This window comes from Oncorhynchus nerka, linkage group LG12, assembly GCF_034236695.1.
Source record: "Oncorhynchus nerka isolate Pitt River linkage group LG12, Oner_Uvic_2.0, whole genome shotgun sequence".
Lineage (NCBI taxonomy): Eukaryota > Metazoa > Chordata > Actinopteri > Salmoniformes > Salmonidae > Oncorhynchus > Oncorhynchus nerka.
This window is the reverse complement of record NC_088407.1, coordinates 52,170,955-52,191,943: the sequence shown is the minus strand read 5'-3', so window position 1 is coordinate 52,191,943 and position 20,989 is coordinate 52,170,955.

Sequence of the window (20,989 nt, the reverse complement as noted above, 5' to 3'; positions counted from 1 at the left end):
GTCTTACAGCCCTACTGTCTTACAGCCCTACTGTCTTACAGCTCTACTGTCTTATAGCTCTACTGTCTTACTGGTCTACTGTCTTACATCCCTACTGTCTTACTGCTCTACTGTCTTACAGCCCTACTGTCTTACAGCTCTGCTGTTTTACAGCCCTACTGTCTTACAGCTCTACTGTCTTACAGCCCTACTGTCTTCTTACTGTCTTCTACTGTCTTACAGCTCTACTGTCTTACAGCCCTACTGTCTTATAGCTCTACTGTCTTATAGCTCTACTGTAGCTTACTGTCTTTAACAGCTCTACTACTCTCTTATAGCTCTACTTTCTTACACCTCTGTCTTATAGCTCTACTGTCTTATAGCTCTACTCTCTTATAGCTCTACTGTCTTACAAGCCCTATGTCTTACAGCTCTCTGTTTTACAGCCCTACTGTCTTACAGCCCTACTGTCTTACAGCTCTACTGTCTTACAGACACCCTACTGTCTTACTGCTCTACTGTCTTACAGCCCTACTACATCTTACTGTATTATAGCTCTACTGTCTTACAGCTCTACTGTCTTACTGCTCTACTGTCTTACAGCCCTACTGTCTTACTGCCCTACTGTCTTACTGCCCTACTGTCTTACAGCCCTACTGTCTTACTGCTCTACTGTCTTACAGCCCTACTGTCTTACTGCTCTGCTGTCTTACAGCCCTACTGTCTTACTGCTCTACTGTCTTACAGCCCTACTGTCTTACAGCCCTACTGTCTTACAGCCCTACTGTCTTACAGCTCTTCTGTCTTACTGCTCTACTGTCTTACAGCCCTACTGTCTTACTGCTCTACTGTTTTACAGCCCTACTGTCTTACAGCCCAACTGTCTTACAGCCCTACTGTGTTACTGCTCTACTGTCTTACAGCCCTACTGTCATTCAGCCCTACTGTCTTACATCCCTACTGTCTTACTGCTCTACTGTCTTACAGCCCTACTGTCTTACAGCTCTGCTGTTTTACAGCCCTACTGTCTTACAGCTCTACTGTCTTACAGCCCTACTGTCTTATAGCTCTACTGTCTTATAGCTCTACTGTCTTATAGCTCTACTGTCTAACAGCTCTACTCTCTTATAGCTCTACTTTCTTACACCTCTACTGTCTTATAGCTCTACTGTCTTATAGCTCTACTCTCTTATAGCTCTACTGTCTTATAGCTTACATAGCTCTACTGTCTTACAACCCTACTGTCTTACAGCTCTGCTGTTTTACAGCCCTACTGTCTTACAGCTCTACTGTCTTACAGACCTACTGTCTTACTGCTCTACTGTCTTACAGCCCTACTCTCTTACTGCTCTACTGTCTTACAGCCCTACTGTCTTACAGCTCTACTGTCTTACAGCCCTACTGTCTTACAGCCCTACTGTCTTACTAGCTCTACTGTCTTCTACTGTCTTACAGCCCTACTGTCTTACAGCTCTACTGTCTTACAGCCCTACTGTCTTACAGCTCTACTGTCTTACAGCCCTACTGTCTTACAGCCCTACTGTCTTACAGCTCTACTGTCTTACTGCTCTACTGTCTTACAGCTCTACTGTCTTACAGCTCTACTGTCTTACAGCCCTACTGTCTTACAGCTCTACTGTCTTACAGCCCTACTGTCTTACTGCCCTACTGTCTTACAGCCCTACTGTCTTACAGCCCTACTGTCTTACAGCCCTACTGTCTTACAGCTCTACTGTCTTACAGCCCTACTGTCTTACAGCTCTACTGTCTTACAGCCCTACTGTCTTACTGCTCTACTGTCTTACAGCCCTACTGTCTTAGCTCTAGTCTTACAGCCCTACTGTCTTATAGCTCTACTGTCTTACAGCTCTACTGTCTTATAGCTCTACTGTCTTACAGCTCTACTGTCTTATAGCTCTACTGTCTTATAGCCCTACTGTCTTATAGCTCTACTGTCTTACAGCCCTACTGTCTACTGTCTTATAGCCTACTGTTTACAGCCCTACTGTCTTACAGCTCTACTGTCTTATAGCTCTACTGTCTTACAGCCCTCTACTGTCTTATAGCTCTACTGTCTTACAGCCCTACTGTCTTACAGCCCTACTGTCTTATAGCTCTACTGTCTTACAGCTCTACTGTCTTACAGCTCTACTGTCTTACAGCTCTACTGTCTTACAGCTCTACTGTCTTACAGCTCTACTGTCTTTACTGCTCTACTGTCTACAGCCCTACTGTCTTACAGCTCTACTGTCTTACAGCTCTACTGTCTTACAGCTCTACTGTCTTACAGCTCTACTGTCTTACAGCTCTACTGTCTTACAGCCCTACTGTCTTACAGCCCTACTGTCTTACAGCTCTACTGTCTTGTCTTACAGCTCTACTGTCTTACAGCTCTACTGTCTTACTGCTCTACTGTCTTACTGCTCTACTGTCTTACAGCCCTACTGTCTTACAGCCCTACTGTCTTACTGCTCTACTGTCTTACAGCCCTACTGTCTTACAGCCCTACTGTCTTACAGCTCTACTGTCTTACAGCCCTACTGTCTTACAGCTCTACTGTTTTACAGCCCTACTGTCTTGTCTTACAGCCCTACTGTCTTACTGCTCTACTGTCTTACAGCCCTACTGTCTTACTGCTCTACTGTCTTACAGCCCTACTGTCTTACAGCCCTACTGTCTTACAGCTCTACTGTCTTATAGCTCTACTGTCCTACAGCTCTACTGTCTTATAGCTCTACTGTCATTCAGCCCTACTGTCTTACATCCCTACTGTCTTACATCCCTACTGTCTTACAGCTCTACTGTCTTACAGCCCTACTGTCTTACAGCTCTGCTGTTTTACAGCCCTACTGTCTTACAGCTCTACTGTCTTACAGCCCTACTGTCTTACAGCTCTACTGTCTTACAGCCCTACTGTCTTACTCTACTGTATTACTGTCTTACAGCCCTACTGTCTTACAGCTCTACTGTCTTACTGCTCTACTGTCTTACAGCCCTACTGTCTTACAGCCCTACTGTCTTACTGCTCTACTGTCTTACAGCCCTACTGTCTTACTGTTTTACAGCTCTACTGTCTTACTAGCTCTACTGTCTTACAGCCCTACTGTCTTACAGCTACTGTCTTACAGCCCTACTGTCTTACAGCCCTACTGTCTTACAGCCCTACTGTCTTACAGCTCTACTGTCTTACAGCCCTACTGTCTTACAGCCCTACTGTCTTACAGCCCTACTGTCTTACTGCTCTACTGTCTTACTGCCCTACTGTCTTACAGCCCTACTGTCTTACAGCCCTACTGTCTTACTGCTCTACTGTCTTACAGCCCTACTGTCTTACAGCCCTACTGTCTTACAGCCCTACTGTCTTACAGCTCTACTGTCTTATAGCTCTACTGTCTTACAGCTCTACTGTCTTTAGCTCTACTGTCTTACAGCTCTACTGTCTTACAGCTCTACTGTCTTACAGCCCTACTGTCTTATAGCTCTACTGTCTTATAGCTCTACTGTCTTATAGCTCTACTGTCTTATAGCTCTACTGTCTTATAGCTACTGCTCTACTGTCTTACAGCTCTACTGTCTTACAGCCCTACTGTCTTACAGCTCTTACTGCTCTACTGTCTTACTGCTCTACTGTCTTACAGCCCTACTGTCTTACAGCCCTACTGTCTTACAGCTACTGTCTACAGCCCTACTGTCTAACAGCTCTACTCTCTTATAGCTCTGCTGTTTTACAGCCCTACTGTCTTACTGCTCTACTGTTTTACAGCCCTACTGTCTTACAGCCCTACTGTCTTACAGCCCTACTGTGTTACTGCTCTACTGTCTTACAGCCCTACTGTCATTCAGCCCTACTGTCTTACATCCCTACTGTCTTACTGCTCTACTGTCTTACAGCCCTACTGTCTTACAGCCCTACTGTCTTACAGCTCTACTGTCTTACAGCCCTACTGTCTTACAGCTCTACTGTCTTACAGCCCTACTGTCTTACAGCCCTACTGTCTTACAGCCCTACTGTCTTACAGCTCTACTGTCTTACAGCCCTACTGTCTTACAGCTCTACTGTCTTACAGCCCTACTGTCTTAAAGCTCTACTGTCTTATAGCTCTACTGTCTTATAGCTCTACTGTCTAACAGCTCTACTCTCTTATAGCTCTACTTTCTTACACCTCTACTGTCTTATAGCTCTACTGTCTTATAGCTCTACTCTCTTATAGCTCTACTGTCTTACAGCCCTACTGTCTTACAGCTCTGCTGTTTTACAGCCCTACTGTCTTACAGCTCTACTGTCTTACAGACCTACTGTCTTACTGCTCTACTGTCTTACAGCCCTACTGTCTTACATCTGTACTGTATTATAGCTCTACTGTCTTACAGCTCTACTCTCTTACTGCTCTACTGTCTTACAGCCCTACTGTCTTACTGCCCTACTGTCTTACTGCCCTACTGTCTTACAGCCCTACTGTCTTTGCTCTACTGTCTTACAGCTGTCTTACTGCTCTACTGTCTTACAGCCCTACTGTCTTACTGCTCTACTGTCTTACAGCCCTACTGTCTTACTGCCCTACTGTCTTACTGCCCTACTGTCTTACTGCTCTACTGTCTTACAGCCCTACTGTCTTACAGCCCTACTGTCTTACAGCTCTACTGTCTTACAGCCCTACTGTCTTACTGCCCTACTGTCTTACAGCTCTTCTGTATTATAGCTCTACTGTCTTACTGCTCTACTGTTTTACAGCCCTACTGTCTTACAGCCCAACTGTCTTACAGCCCTACTGTGTTACTGCTCTACTGTCTTACAGCCCTACTGTCATTCAGCCCTACTGTCTTACATCCCTACTGTCTTACTGCTCTACTGTCTTACAGCCCTACTGTCTTACAGCTCTGCTGTTTTACAGCCCTACTGTCTTACAGCTCTACTGTCTTACAGCCCTACTGTCTTATAGCTCTACTGTCTTATAGCTCTACTGTCTTATAGCTCTACTGTCTAACAGCTCTACTCTCTTATAGCTCTACTTTCTTACACCTCTACTGTCTTATAGCTCTACTGTCTTATAGCTCTACTCTCTTATAGCTCTACTGTCTTATAGCTCTACTCTCTTATAGCTCTACTGTCTTACAACCCTACTGTCTTACAGCTCTGCTGTTTTACAGCCCTACTGTCTTACAGCTCTACTGTCTTACAGACCTACTGTCTTACTGCTCTACTGTCTTACAGCCCTACTGTCTTACTGCTCTACTGTCTTACAGCCCTACTGTCTTACAGCCCTACTGTCTTACAGCCCTACTGTCTTTACAGCCCTACTGTCTTACTGCTCTACTATCTTATGGCCCTACTGTCTTACTGCTCTGCTGTTTTACAGCCCTACTGTCTTACAGCCCTACTGTCTTACAGCTCTACTGTCTTACTGCTCTACTGTCTTACAGCCCTACTGTCTTACAGCCCTACTGTCTTACTACCCTACTGTCTTACTAGCTCCCTACTGTCTTATAGCTCTACTGTCTTACAGCCCTACTGTCAGCCCTACTGTCTTATAGCCCTACTGTCTTACAGCTCTACTGTCTTACAGCTCTACTGTCTTACAGCCCTACTGTCTTACTGCTCTACTGTCTTACAGCCCTACTGTCTTACAGCTCTACTGTCTTACAGCCCTACTGTCTTACAGCCCTACTGTCTTACAGCTCTACTGTCTTACAGCTCTACTGTCTTACAGCTCTACTGTCTTACAGCCCTACTGTCTTACAGCTCTACTGTCTTACTGCTCTACTGTCTTACAGCCCTACTGTCTTACAGCTCTACTGTCTTACAGCCCTACTGTCTTACAGCTCTACTGTCTTACAGCCCTACTGTCTTACAGCCCTACTGTCTTACAGCTCTACTGTCTTACAGCTCTACTGTCTTACAGCTCTACTGTCTTACAGCCCTACTGTCTTACAGCTCTACTGTCTTACAGCTCTACTGTCTTATAGCTCTACTGTCTTACAGCTCTACTGTCTTATAGCTCTACTGTCTTACAGCCCTACTGTCCTACAGCTCTACTGTCTTATAGCTCTACTGTCTTACAGCTCTACTGTCTTATAGCTCTACTGTCTTATAGCTCTACTGTCTTATAGCTCTACTGTCTAACAGCTCTACTCTCTTATAGCTCTACTGTCTTACAGCTCTACTGTCTTACAGCTCTACTGTCTTACAGCTCTACTGTCTTACAGCTCTACTGTCTTATAGCTCTACTGTCTTACAGCCCCTACTGTCTTAAAGCTCTACTGTCTTACAGCCCTACTGTCTTACTGCTCTACTGTCTTACAGCTCTACTGTCTTACTGCTCTACTGTCTTATAGATCTACTGTCTTATAGCTCTACTGTCTTACTGCTCTACTGTCTTACAGCTCTACTGTCTTACAGCTCTACTGTCTTATAGCTCTACTGTCTTACAGCTCTACTGTCTTACTAGCTCTACTGTCTTACAGCCCTACTGTCTTACAGCTCTACTGTCTTACAGCCCTACTGTCTTACAGCTCTACTGTCTTACAGCCCTACTGTCTTACTGCTCTACTGTCTTACAGCCCTACTGTCTTACAGCTCTACTGTCTTACAGCCCTACTGTCTTACAGCCCTACTGTCTTACAGCCCTACTGTCTTACAGCCCTACTGTCTTACTGCTCTACTGTCTTACAGCCCTACTGTCATTCAGCCCTACTGTCTTACATCCCTACTGTCTTACTGCTCTACTGTCTTACTGCCCTACTGTCTTACAGCCCTACTGTCTTACAGCTCTACTGTCTTACAGCCCTACTGTCTTACAGCTCTGCTGTTTTACAGCCCTACTGTCTTACAGCTCTACTGTCTTACAGCCCTACTGTCTTACTGCCCTACTGTCTTACAGCCCTACTGTCTTACAGCTCTACTGTCTTACAGCCCTACTGTCTTATAGCTCTACTGTCTTATAGCTCTACTGTCTTATAGCTCTACTGTCTAACAGCTCTACTCTCTTATAGCTCTACTTTCTTACACCTCTACTGTCTTATAGCTCTACTGTCTTATAGCTCTACTCTCTTATAGCTCTACTGTCTTACAACCCTACTGTCTTACAGCTCTGCTGTTTTACAGCTCTGTTGTTTTACTGCTCTGCTGCCTTATAGATCTACTGTCTTATAGCTCTACTGTCTTACTGCTCTACTGTCTTACTGCTCTACTGTCTTACAGCCCTACTGTCTTACAGCCCTACTGTCTTACAGCTCTACTGTCTTACAGCCCTACTGTCTTACTGCCCTACTGTCTTACAGCTCTACTGTCTTATAGCTCTACTGTCTTACAGCTCTACTGTCTTACAGCCCTACTGTCTTACTACTGTCTTACAGCCCTACTGTCTTACTGCTCTACTGTCTTATAGCCCTACTGTCTTACAGCTCTACTGTCTTACAGCTACTGTCTTCTTACAGCTCTACTGTCTTATAGCTCTACTGTCTTACAGCCCTACTGTCTTACAGCTCTACTGTCTTACAGCCCTACTGTCTTACAGCTCTACTGTCTTACAGCCCTACTGTCTTACAGCCCTACTGTCTTACAGCTCTACTGTCTTACAGCTACTGTCTTACTGCTCTACTGTCTTACTGCCCTACTGTCTTACAGCTCTGCTGTCTTACAGCCCTACTGTCTTACTGCTCTACTGTCTTACAGCTCTTCTGTCTTACTGCTCTACTGTCTTACAGCCCTACTGTCTTACTGCTCTACTGTTTTACAGCCCTACTGTCTTACAGCCCAACTGTCTTACAGCCCTACTGTGTTACTGCTCTACTGTCTTACAGCCCTACTGTCATTCAGCCCTACTGTCTTACATCCCTACTGTCTTACTGCTCTACTGTCTTACAGCCCTACTGTCTTACAGCTCTACTGTTTTACAGCCCTACTGTCTTACAGCTCTACTGTCTTACAGCCCTACTGTCTTATAGCTCTACTGTCTTATAGCTCTACTGTCTTATAGCTCTACTGTCTAACAGCTCTACTCTCTTATAGCTCTACTTTCTTACACCTCTACTGTCTTATAGCTCTACTGTCTTATAGCTCTACTCTCTTATAGCTCTACTGTCTTATAGCTCTACTCTCTTATAGCTCTACTGTCTTACAACCCTACTGTCTTACAGCTCTGCTGTTTTACAGCCCTACTGTCTTACAGCTCTACTGTCTTACTGCTCTACTGTCTTACTGCTCTACTGTCTTACAGCCCTACTGTCTTACAGCCCTACTGTCTTACAGCTCTACTGTCTTACAGCCCTACTGTCTTACTGCCCTACTGTCTTACAGCTCTTCTGTATTATAGCTCTACTGTCTTACTGCTCTACTGTTTTACAGCCCTACTGTCTTACAGCTCTACTGTCTTACAGCCCTACTGTCTTACAGCTCTACTGTCTTACAGCCCTACTGTCTTCAGCCCTACTGTCTTACAGCCCTACTGTCTTACTGCTCTACTGTCTTACTGCTCTACTGTCTTACAGCCCTACTGTCTTACAGCTCTACTGTCTTACAGCCCTACTGTCTTACAGCTCTACTGTCTTACAGCCCTACTGTCTTACAGCTCTACTGTCTTACAGCCCTACTGTCTTACAGCTCTACTGTCTTACAGCCCTACTGTCTTATAGCTCTACTGTCTTATAGCTCTACTGTCTTATAGCTCTACTGTCTAACAGCTCTACTCTCTTATAGCTCTACTGTCTTACAGCTCTACTGTCTTATAGCTCTACTGTCTTATAGCTCTACTGTCTTATAGCTCTACTGTCTTACAACCCTATGTCTTACAGCTCTGCTGTTTTACAGCCCTACTGTCTTACAGCTCTACTGTCTTACAGACCTACTGTCTTACTGCTCTTCTTACAGCCCTACTGCTCTACTGTCTTACAGCCCTACTGTCTTACTGTCTTACAGCCCTACTGTCTTACAGCCCTACTGTCTTACAGCCCTACTGTCTTACAGCCTCTACTGTCTTACAGCCCTACTGTCTTACACTGTCTTACAGCCCTACTGTCTTACAGCCCTACTGTCTTACTGTCTTCTACTGTCTTACAGCCCTACTGTCTTACTGCTCTACTGTCTTACAGCCCTACTGTCTTACAGCTCTACTGTCTTACAGCCCTACTGTCTTACAGCTCTACTGTCTTACAGCCCTACTGTCTTACAGCTCTACTGTCTTACAGCTCTACTGTCTTACAGCTCTACTGTCTTACAGCTCTACTGTCTTACAGCTCTACTGTCTTACAGCCCTACTGTCTTATAGCTCTACTGTCTTATAGCTCTACTGTCTTATAGCTCTACTGTCTTACAGCTCTACTGTCTTATAGCTCTACTTTCTTGTCTTGTCTTATAGCTCTACTGTCTTATAGCTCTACTCTTATAGCTCTACTGTCTTACAGCCCTACTGTCTTACAGCTCTACTGTTTTACAGCCCTACTGTCTAGCTCTACTGTCTTACAGCCCTACTGTCTTACTGCTCTACTGTCTTACAGCCCTACTGTCTTACAGCCTACTGTCTTACAGCCCTACTGTCTTCTGTTACAGCCCTACTGTCTTACAGCTCTACTGTCTTACAGCTACTGTCTTACTGTCTTACAGCCCTACTGTCTTACTGTCTTACAGCTCTACTGTCTTACAGCTCTACTGTCTTACAGCTCTACTGTCTTACAGCTCTACTGTCTTACTAGCTCTACTGTCTTACAGCTCTACTGTCTTACAGCTCTACTGTCTTATAGCTCTACTGTCTTACTAGCTCTACTGTCTTACAGCTCTACTGTCTTACAGCTCCTACTGTCTTACAGCCCTACTGTCTTACAGCTCTACTGTCTTACTGTCTTAGCTCTACTGTCTTACAGCCCTACTGTCTTACATAGCTCTACTGTCTTCTCTACTGTCTTACTGTCTTACAGCTCTACTGTCTTAGCTCTGCTGTCTTACAGCCCTACTGTCTTACTGCTCTACTGTCTTACAGCCTACTGTCTTACAGCTCTACTGTCTTACAGCTCTACTGTCTTACAGCTCTACTGTCTTACTGCTCTACTGTCTTACTCTACTGTCTTACAGCCCTACTGTCTTACTGCTCTACTGTCTTATGGCCCTACTGTCTTACAGCTCTACTGTCTTACAGCTCTACTGTCTTACAGCTGTCTTACAGCCCACTGTCTTACAGCCCTACTGTCTTACAGCTCTACTGTCTTATAGCCCTACTGTCTTACTTACAGCCCTACTGTCTTACAGCTCTACTGTCTTACTGCCCTACTGTCTTACAGCCCTACTGTCTTACAGCTCTACTGTCTTACAGCCCTACTGTCTTACAGCTCTACTGTCTTACAGCCCTACTGTCTTACAGCTCTACTGTCTTACAGCCCTACTGTCTTATAGCTCTACTGTCTTACAGCTCTACTGTCTTACAGCTCTACTGTCTTACAGCCCTACTGTCTTATAGCTCTACTGTCTTATAGCTCTACTGTCTTATAGCTCTACTGTCTAACAGCTCTACTCTCTTATAGCTCTACTTTCTTACACCTCTACTGTCTTATAGCTCTACTGTCTTATAGCTCTACTGTCTTACAACCCTTACAGCTCTACTGTCTTACAGCCCTACTGTCTTACAGCTCTACTGTCTTACAGCCCTACTGTCTTACAGCTCTACTGTCTTACAGCCCTACTGTCTTACAGCTCTACTGTCTTATAGCTCTACTGTCTTACAGCCCTACTGTCTTACAGCTCTACTGTCTTACAGCCCTACTGTCTTACAGCCCTACTGTCTTACAGCCCTACTGTCTTACAGCTCTACTGTCTTACAGCCCTACTGTCTTACAGCTCTACTGTCTTACAGCCCTACTGTGCTCTATTGTCTTACTGCTCTACTGTCTTACAGCCCTACTGTCTTATAGCCCTACTGTCTCATAGCCCTACTGTCTTACAGCCCTACTGTCTTTTAGCTCTACTGTCTTACAGCCCTACTGTCTTACAGCTCTACTGTCTTACAGCCCTACTGTCTTACAGCTCTACTGTCTTACAGCTCTACTGTCTTACAGCTCTACTGTCTTACAGCCCTACTGTCTTACTGCTCTACTGTCTTACAGCCCTACTGTCTTACAGCCCTACTGTCTTACAGCCCTACTGTCTTACTAGCTCTACTGTCTACAGCCCTACAGCCCTACTGTCTTACAGCCCTACTGTCTTACAGCTCTACTGTCTTACAGCCCTACTGTCTTACAGCCCTACTGTCTACAGCCCTACTGTCTTACAGCTCTACTGTCTTACAGCTCTACTGTCTTATAGCTCTACTGTCTTATAGCTCTACTGTCTTACAGCTCTACTCTCTTATAGCTCTACTGTCTTACACCTCTACTGTCTTATAGCTCTACTGTCTTATAGCTCTACTGTCTTATAGCTCTACTGTCTTATAGCTCTACTGTCTTATAGCTCTACTGTCTTACAGCCCTACTGTCTTACAGCTCTACTGTCTTACAGCCCTACTGTCTTACAGCTCTACTGTCTTACAGTCTACTGTCTTACTGCTCTACTGTCTTACAGCCCTACTGTCTTACAGCTACTGTCTTACTGCTCTACTGTCTTACAGCCCTACTGTCTGCCCTACTGTCTTACAGCTCTACTGTCTTATAGCTCTACTGTCTTACTGCTCTACTGTCTTACAGCCCTACTGTCTTACTGCCCTACTGTCTTACAGCCCTACTGTCTTACTGCTCTACTGTCTTACAGCCCTACTGTCTTACAGCCCTACTGTCTTACAGCTCTACTGTCTTATAGCTCTACTGTCTTACAGCTCTACTGTCTTACAGCTCTACTGTCTTACAGCTCTACTGTCTTACAGCCCTACTGTCTTACAGCTCTACTGTCTTACAGCCCTACTGTCTTACAGCTCTACTGTCTTATAGCCCTACTGTCTTATAGCTCTACTGTCTAACAGCTCTACTACTCTTATAGCTCTACTGTCTTACAGCTCTACTGTCTTATAGCTCTACTGTCTTATAGCTCTACTGTCTTATAGCTCTACTGTCTTACAACCCTATGCTTACAGCTCTGCTGTTTTACAGCCCTACTGTCTTACAGCTCTACTGTCTTACAGCCCTACTGTCTTACTGCTCTACTGTCTTACAGCTCTACTGTCTTACTACTGTCTACTGTATTATAGCTCTACTGTCTTACAGCCTACTGTCTTACTGCTCTACTGTCTTACAGCCCTACTGTCTTACTGCCCTACTGTCTTACTGCCCTACTGTCTTACAGCCCTACTGTCTTACAGCTCTACTGTCTTACAGCCCTACTGTCTTATGTCTTACAGCCCTACTGTCTTACAGCTCTACTGTCTTACAGCTCTACTGTCTTACAGCTCTACTGTCTTACAGCCCTACTGTCTTACTGCTCTACTGTCTTACAGCCCTACTGTCTTACAGCTCTACTGTCTTACAGCCCTACTGTCTTACAGCCCTACTGTCTTACAGCCCTACTGTCTTACTAGCTCTACTGTCTTACAGCCCTACTGTCATTCAGCCCTACTGTCTTACATCCCTACTGTCTTATGCTCTACTGTCTTACAGCCCTACTGTCTTACAGCTCTACTGTCTTACAGCCCTACTGTCTTACAGCTCTACTGTCTTACAGCCCTACTGTCTTATAGCTCTACTGTCTTTACTACTGTCTTATAGCTCTACTGTCTAACAGCTCTACTCTCTTATAGCTCTACTTTCTTACACCTCTACTGTCTTATAGCTCTACTGTAGCTTATAGCTCTACTGTCTTATAGCTCTACTGTCTTATAGCTCTACTGTCTTACAGCCCTACTGTCTTACAGCTCTACTGTCTTACAGCCCTACTGTCTTACAGCTCTACTGTCTTACAGCTCTACTGTCTTACAGCTCTACTGTCTTACAGCCCTACTGTCTTACAGCCCTACTGTCTTACAGCCCTACTGTCTTACAGCTCTACTGTCTTACAGCCCTACTGTCTTATTCAGCCTCTACTGTCTTACAGCCCTACTGTCTTTGTCAGCCCTACTGTCTTACAGCCCTACTGTCTTACTGTCTCTACTGTCTTACAGCTCTGCTGTTTTACAGCTCTACTGTCTTACAGCTCTACTGTCTTACAGCCCTACTGTCTTACTGCTCTACTGTCTTACAGCTACTGTCTTACAGCTCTACTGTCTTACAGCTCTACTGTCTTACAGCCCTACTGTCTTATAGCTCTACTGTCTTATAGCTCTACTGTCTTAACAGCTCTACTGTCTTACAGCTCTACTGTCTTACAGCTCTACTGTCTTATAGCTCTACTGTCTTATAGCTCTACTGTCTTATAGCTCTACTGTCTTACAGCTCTACTGTCTTACAGCTCTACTGTCATCACTACTGTCTTACTGTATTACTGCTGTTCTGTCTTACAGCCCTACTGTCTTACAGCTTTATTGTCTTACAGCCCTACTGTCTTATTGCTTTACTGTCTTACAGCTCTACTGTCTTACAGCTCTACTGTCTTACAGCCCTACTGTCTTACAGCTCTACTGTCTTACAGCCCTACTGTCTTACAGCTCTACTGTCTTACAGCCCTACTGTCTTACAGCTCTACTGTCTTACAGCCCTACTGTCTTATAGCTCTACTGTCTTATAGCTCTACTGTCTTATAGCTCTACTGTCTTACAGCTCTACTGTCTTATAGCTCTACTGTCTTACAGCTCTACTGTCTTACAGCTCTACTGTCTTATAGCTCTACTGTCCTACAGCTCTACTGTCTTATAGCTCTACTGTCTTATAGCTCTACTGTCTTACAGCCCTACTGTCTTACAGCTCTACTGTCTTACAGCCCTACTGTCTTACTGCTCTACTGTCTTACAGCTCTACTGTCTTACAGCCCTACTGTCTTACAGCCCTACTGTCTTACAGCTCTACTGTCTTACAGCCCTACTGTCTTACAGCCCTACTGTCTTACAGCCCTACTACTGCTCTGTCTTACAGCTCTACTGTCTTACAGCCCTACTGTCTTACAGCTCTACTGTCTTACAGCCCTACTGTCTCAGCCTCTACTGTCTTACAGCCCTACTGTCTTACAGCTCTACTGTCTTACAGCCCTACTGTCTTACAGCCCTACTGTCTTACAGTCCCTACTGTCTTACAGCTCTACTGTCTTACAGCTCTACTGTCTTACAGCTCTACTGTCTTACAGCCCTACTGTCTTACAGCTCTACTGTCTTACAGCCCTACTGTCTTATAGCTCTACTGTCTTACAGCTCTACTGTCTTATAGCTCTACTGTCTTATGTCTTATAGCTCTACTGTCTTACAGCTCTACTGTCTAGCTCTACTGTCTTATAGCTCTACTGTCTTATAGCTCTACTGTCTTATAGCTCTACTCTCTTATAGCTCTACTGTCTTACAGCCCTACTGTCTTACAGCTCTGCTGTTTTACAGCCCTACTGTCTTACAGCTCTACTGTCTTACAGCCCTACTGTCTTACTGCTCTACTGTCTTACAGCCCTACTGTCTTACAGCTCTACTGTCTTACAGCCCTACTGTCTTACAGCCCTACTGTCTTACAGCCCTACTGTCTTACAGCCCTACTGTCTTACAGCCCTACTGTCTTACAGCTCTACTGTCTTACAGCCCTACTACTGTCTTACTGCTCTACTGTCTTACAGCCCTACTGTCTTACAGCTCTACTGTCTTACAGCCCTACTGTCTTACAGCCCTACTGTCTTACAGCTCTACTGTCTTACAGCTCTACTGTCTTACAGCTCTACTGTCTTACAGCCCTACTGTCTTACAGCTCTACTGTCTTACAGCCCTACTGTCTTACAGCTCTACTGTCTTACAGCCCTACTGTCTTACAGCTCTACTGTCTTACAGCCCTACTGTCATTCAGCCCTACTGTCTTACATCCCTACTGTCTTACTGCTCTACTGTCTTACTGCCCTACTGTCTTACAGCCCTACTGTCTTACAGCTCTACTGTCTTACAGCCCTACTGTCTTACAGCTCTGCTGTTTTACAGCCCTACTGTCTTACAGCCCTACTGTCTTACTGCCCTACTGTCTTACAGCCCTACTGTCTTACAGCTCTACTGTCTTACAGCCCTACTGTCTTAAAGCTCTACTGTCTTATAGCTCTACTGTCTTATAGCTCTACTGTCTAACAGCTCTACTCTCTTATAGCTCTACTTTCTTACACCTCTACTGTCTTATAGCTCTACTGTCTTATAGCTCTACTCTCTTATAGCTCTACTGTCTTACAACCCTAATGTCTTACAGCTCTGCTGTTTTACAGCCCTACTGTCTTACAGCCCTACTGTCTTACTGCCCTACTGTCTTACTGCCCTACTGTCTTACAGCCCTACTGTCTTACTGCTCTACTATCTTACTGTCTTACTGCTCTACTGTCTTACAGCCCTACTGTCTTACTGCCCTACTGTCTTACAGCCCTACTGTCTTACAGCCCTACTGTCTTACTGCTCTACTGTCTTACAGCCCTACTGTCTTACAGCTCTACTGTCTTACAGCTCTACTGTCTTACAGCTCTACTGTCTTACAGCCCTACTGTCTTACAGCCCTACTGTCTTACAGCCCTACTGTCTTACAGCTCTACTGTCTTACAGCCTACTGTCTTACTGTCTGTCTTACAGCTCTACTGTCTTAGCCCTACTGTCTTACTGCTCTACTGTCTTACAGCCCTACTGTCTTACAGCCCTACTGTCTTACATTACTGTCTTAGCTCTACTGTCTTACAGCTCTACTGTCTTACAGCTCTACTGTCTTACAGCCCTACTGTCTTACAGCCCTACTGTCTTACAGTCTACTGTCTTATAGCTCTACTGTCTTACAGCCCTACTGTCTTATAGCTCTACTGTCTTACAGCTCTACTGTCTTACAGCTCTACTGTCTTATAGCTCTACTGTCTTATAGCTCTACTGTCTTATAGCTCTACTGTCTTATAGCTCTACTGTCTTACAGCTCTACTCTCTTATAGCTCTACTTTCTTACACCCTACTGTCTTATAGCTCTACTGTCTTATCTCAGCCCTCTGTCTTATAGCTCTACTGTCTTACAGCTCTACTGTCTTTAGCTCTACTGTCTTACAACCCTACTGTCTTACAGCTCTACTGTCTTACAGCCCTACTGTCTTACAGCTCTACTGTCTCTACTGTCTTACAGCTCTACTGTCTTACAGCTCTACTGTCTTACAGCCCTACTGTCTTACAGCTCTACTGTCTTACAGCCCTACTGTCTTACTGCCCTACTGTCTTACAGCCCTACTGTCTTACTGCTCTACTGTTTTACAGCCCTACTGTCTTACAGCCCAACTGTCTTACAGCCCTACTGTGTTACTGCTCTACTGTCTTACAGCCCTACTGTCATCTTCAGCCCTACTGTCTTACACATACCCTACTGTCTTACTGCCCTACTGTCTTACAGCCCTACTGTCTTACAGCTCTACTGTCTTACAGCCCTACTGTCTGCTCTACTGTTTTACAGCCCTACTGTCTTACAGCTCTACTGTCTTACAGCTACTGTCTTACTGCCCTACTGTCTTACAGCCCTACTGTCTTACAGCTCTACTGTCTTACAGCCCTAGTCTTATAGCTCTACTGTCTTATAGCTCTACTGTCTTATAGCTCTACTGTCTTACAGCTCTACTGTCTTATAGCTCTACTGTCTTACACCTCTACTGTCTTATAGCTCTACTGTCTTATAGCTCTACTGTCTTATAGCTCTACTGTCTTACAGCCCTACTGTCTTACAGCTCTGCTGTTTTACAGCCCTACTGTCTTACAGCTCTACTGTCTTACAGACCTACTGTCTTACTGCTCTACTGTCTTACAGCCCTACTGTCTTACATCTCTACTGCTCTACTGTCTTACAGCCTACTGTCTTACTGCTCTACTGTCTTACAGCCCTACTGTCTTACAGCCCTACTGCCCTACTGTCTTACAGCCCTACTGTCTTACTGCTCTACTGTCTTACAGCCCTACTGTCTTACAGCTGTCTACTGTCTTACAGCTCTACTGTCTTTAGCTCTACTGTCTTACAGCTCTACTGTCTTACAGCTCTACTGTCTTACAGCTCTACTGTCTTACAGCTCTACTGTCTTACAGCTCTACTGTCTTACAGCCCTACTGTCTTACTAGCTCTACTGTCTTACAGCCCTACTGTCTTACAGCCCTACTGTCTTACAGCCCTACTGTCTTACAGCTCTACTGTCTTACAGCTCTTACTGTCTTACAGCTCTACTGTCTTACAGCTCTACTGTCTTACAGCCCTACTGTCTTACTGCTCTACTGTCTTACAGCCCTACTGTCTTACAGCTGTCTTACAGCTCTACTGTCTTACAGCTCTACTGTCTTACTGCTCTACTGTCTTACAGCTACTGTCTTACTGCTCTTACAGCCCTACTGTCTTACAGCTCTACTGTCTTACAGCCCTACTGTCTTACAGCTCTACTGTCTTACAGCCCTACTGTCTTACAGCTCTACTGTCTTACAGCCCTACTGTCTTACAGCCCTACTGTCTTACATCCCTACTGTCTTACTGCCCTACTGTCTTACAGCCCTACTGTCTTACAGCTCTACTGTCTTACAGCCCTACTGTCTTACAGCTCTGCTGTTTTACAGCCCTACTGTCTTACAGCTCTACTGTCTTACAGCCCTACTGTCTTACAGCTCTACTGTCTTACTAGCTCTACTGTCTTACAGCCCTACTGTCTTAAGCTCTACTGTCTTATAGCTCTACTGTCTTATAGCTCTACTGTCTAACAGCTCTACTCTCTTATAGCTCTACTTTCTTACACCTCTACTGTCTTATAGCTCTACTGTCTTATAGCTCTACTCTCTTATAGCTCTACTGTCTTACAACCCTAATGTCTTACAGCTCTGCTGTTTTACAGCCCTACTGTCTTACAGCTCTACTGTCTTACAGCCCTACTGTCTTACTGCTCTACTGTCTTACAGCCCTACTGTCTTACAGCTCTACTGTCTTATAGCTCTACTGTCTTACAGCTCTACTGTCTTACAGCTCTACTGTCTTACAGCCCTACTGTCTTACAGCCCTACTGTCTTACAGCCCTACTGTCTTACAGCCCTACTGTCTTACTGCTCTACTGTCTTAGCCCTACTGTCTTACAGCTCTACTGTCTTACAGCCCTACTGTCTTATAGCTCTACTGTCTTACAGCCCTACTGTCTTACAGCCCTACTGTCTTACAGCTCTACTGTCTTACAGCTCTACTGTCTTACTACTGTCTTCTAGCTCTACTGTTTTATAGCTCTACTGTCTTACAGCCCTACTGTCTACAGCCCTACTGTCTTACTGCTCTACTGTCTTACAGCCCTACTGTCATTCTACTGTCAGCCCTACTGTCTTACAGCTCTACTGTCTTACAGCCCTACTGTCTTACAGCTCTACTGTCTTACAGCCCTACTGTCTTACAGCTCTACTGTCTTACAGCCCTACTGTCTTACAGCTCTACTGTCTTATAGCTACTGTCTACTGTCTTACAGCTCTACTGTCTTTACAGCCCTACTGTCTTACAGCTCTACTGTCTTTGCTCTAGTCCTCTACTGTCTTATAGCTCTACTGTCTTACAGCTCTACTGTCTTATAGCTCTACTTGTCTTACACCTCTACTGTCTTATAGCTCTACTGTCTTATAGCTCTCTTATAGCTCTACTGTCTTAGCTCTAGCTCTACTGTCTTACAGCTCTACTGTCTTACAGCTCTACTGTCTTACAGCCCTACTGTCTTACAGCTCTACTGTCTTACAGCTCTACTGTCTTATAGCTCTACTGTCTTACAGCCCTACTGTCTTACTGTCTTACAGCTCTACTGTCTTTACTGTCTTAGCCCTACTGTCTTACAGCTCTACTGTCTAGCTCTAATGTCTTACAGCTCTGCTGTTTTACAGCCCTACTGTCTTACAGCTCTACTGTCTTACAGACCTACTGTCTTACTGCTCTACTGTCTTACAGCCCTACTGTCATTCAGCCCTACTGTCTTACATCCCTACTGTCTTACTGCTCTACTGTCTTACTGCCCTACTGTCTTACAGCCCTACTGTCTTCCTACTGTCTTACAGCCCTACTGTCTTACAGCTCTGCTGTTTTACAGCCCTACTGTCTTACAGCTCTACTGTCTTACAGCCCTACTGTCTTACTGCCCTACTGTCTTACAGCCCTACTGTCTTACAGCTCTACTGTCTTACAGCCCTACTGTCTTAAAGCTCTACTGTCTTATAGCTCTACTGTCTTATAGCTCTACTGTCTAACAGCTCTACTCTCTTATAGCTCTACTTTCTTACACCTCTACTGTCTTATAGCTCTACTGTCTTATAGCTCTACTCTCTTATAGCTCTACTGTCTTACAACCCTAATGTCTTACAGCTCTGCTGTTTTACAGCCCTACTGTCTTACAGCTCTACTGTCTTACAGACCTACTGTCTTACTGCTCTACTGTCTTACAGCCCTACTGTCTTACAGCTCTACTGTCTTACAGCTCTACTGTCTTACAGCTCTACTGTCTTACAGCTCTACTGTCTTACAGCCCTACTGTCTTACAGCCCTACTGTCTTACAGCTCTACTGTCTTACAGCCCTACTGTCTTACTGCTCTACTATCTTACTGCCCTACTGTCTTACAGCTCTACTGTCTTACAGCCCTACTGTCTTACAGCTCTACTGTCTTACAGCCCTACTGTCTTACAGCCCTACTGTCTTACAGCCCTACTGTCTTACAGCTCTTCTGTCTTACTGCTCTACTGTCTTACAGCCCTACTGTCTTACAGCTCTACTGTCTTACAGCCCTACTGTCTTACAGCCCTACTGTCTTACAGCCCTACTGTCTTACTAGCTCTACTGTCTTACAGCCCTACTGTCTTACAGCCCTACTGTCTTACAGCCCTACTGTCTTACTCTACTGTCTTTAGCTACTGTCTTACAGCTCTGTCTTATAGCTCTACTGTCTTATAGCTCTACTGTCTTATAGCTCTACTGTCTTACAGCTCTACTGTCTTATAGCTCTACTGTCTTATAGCTCTACTGTCTTATAGCTCTACTGTCTAACAGCTCTACTCTCTTATAGCTCTACTGTCTTACAGCTCTACTGTCTTACTGCTCTACTGTCTTACAACCCTACTGTCTTACACTGCTCTACTGTCTTATAGCTCTACTGTCTTACAGCCTCTACTGTCTTTAGCTACAGCCCTACTGTCTTACAGCCCTACTGTCTTACTGCTCTACTGTCTTACAGCCCTACTGTCTTACTGCCCTACTGTCTTACAGCTCTACTGTATTATAGCTCTACTGTCTTACAGCTCTACTGTCTTAGCCCTACTGTCTTACAGCCCTACTGTCTTACTACTGTCTTATAGCCTACAGCCCTACTGTCTTACAGCCCTACTGTCTTACAGCCCTACTGTCTACAGCCCTACTGTCTTACAGCCCTACTGTCTTACAGCTCTACTGTCTTACAGCCCTACTGTCTTACAGCTCTGCTGTTTTACAGCCCTACTGTCTTACAGCTCTACTGTCTTACAGCCCTACTGTCTTACTGCTCTACTGTCTTACAGCCCTACTGTCTTACAGCTCTACTGTCTTACAGCCCTACTGTCTTATAGCTCTACTGTAGCTCTACTGTCTTATAGCTCTACTGTCTAACAGCTCTACTGTCTTATAGCTTTCTACCTCTACTGTCTTATAGCTCTACTGTCTTATAGCTCTACTCTCTTATAGCTCTACTGTCTTACAGCCCTAATGTCTTACAGCTCTACTGTTTACAGCCCTACTGTCTTACAGCTCTACTGTCTTACAGACCTACTGTCTTACTGCTCTACTGTCTTACTGTCTCTACTGTCTTATAGCTCTACTGTCTTACAGCTCTACTGTCTTACTAGCTCTACTGTCTTACTAGCTCTGCCCTACTGTCTTACAGCCCTACTGTCTTACAGCCCTACTGTCTTACATAGCCTACTGTCTACTGCTACTGTCTTACAGCCCTACTGTCTTGCTCTACTGTC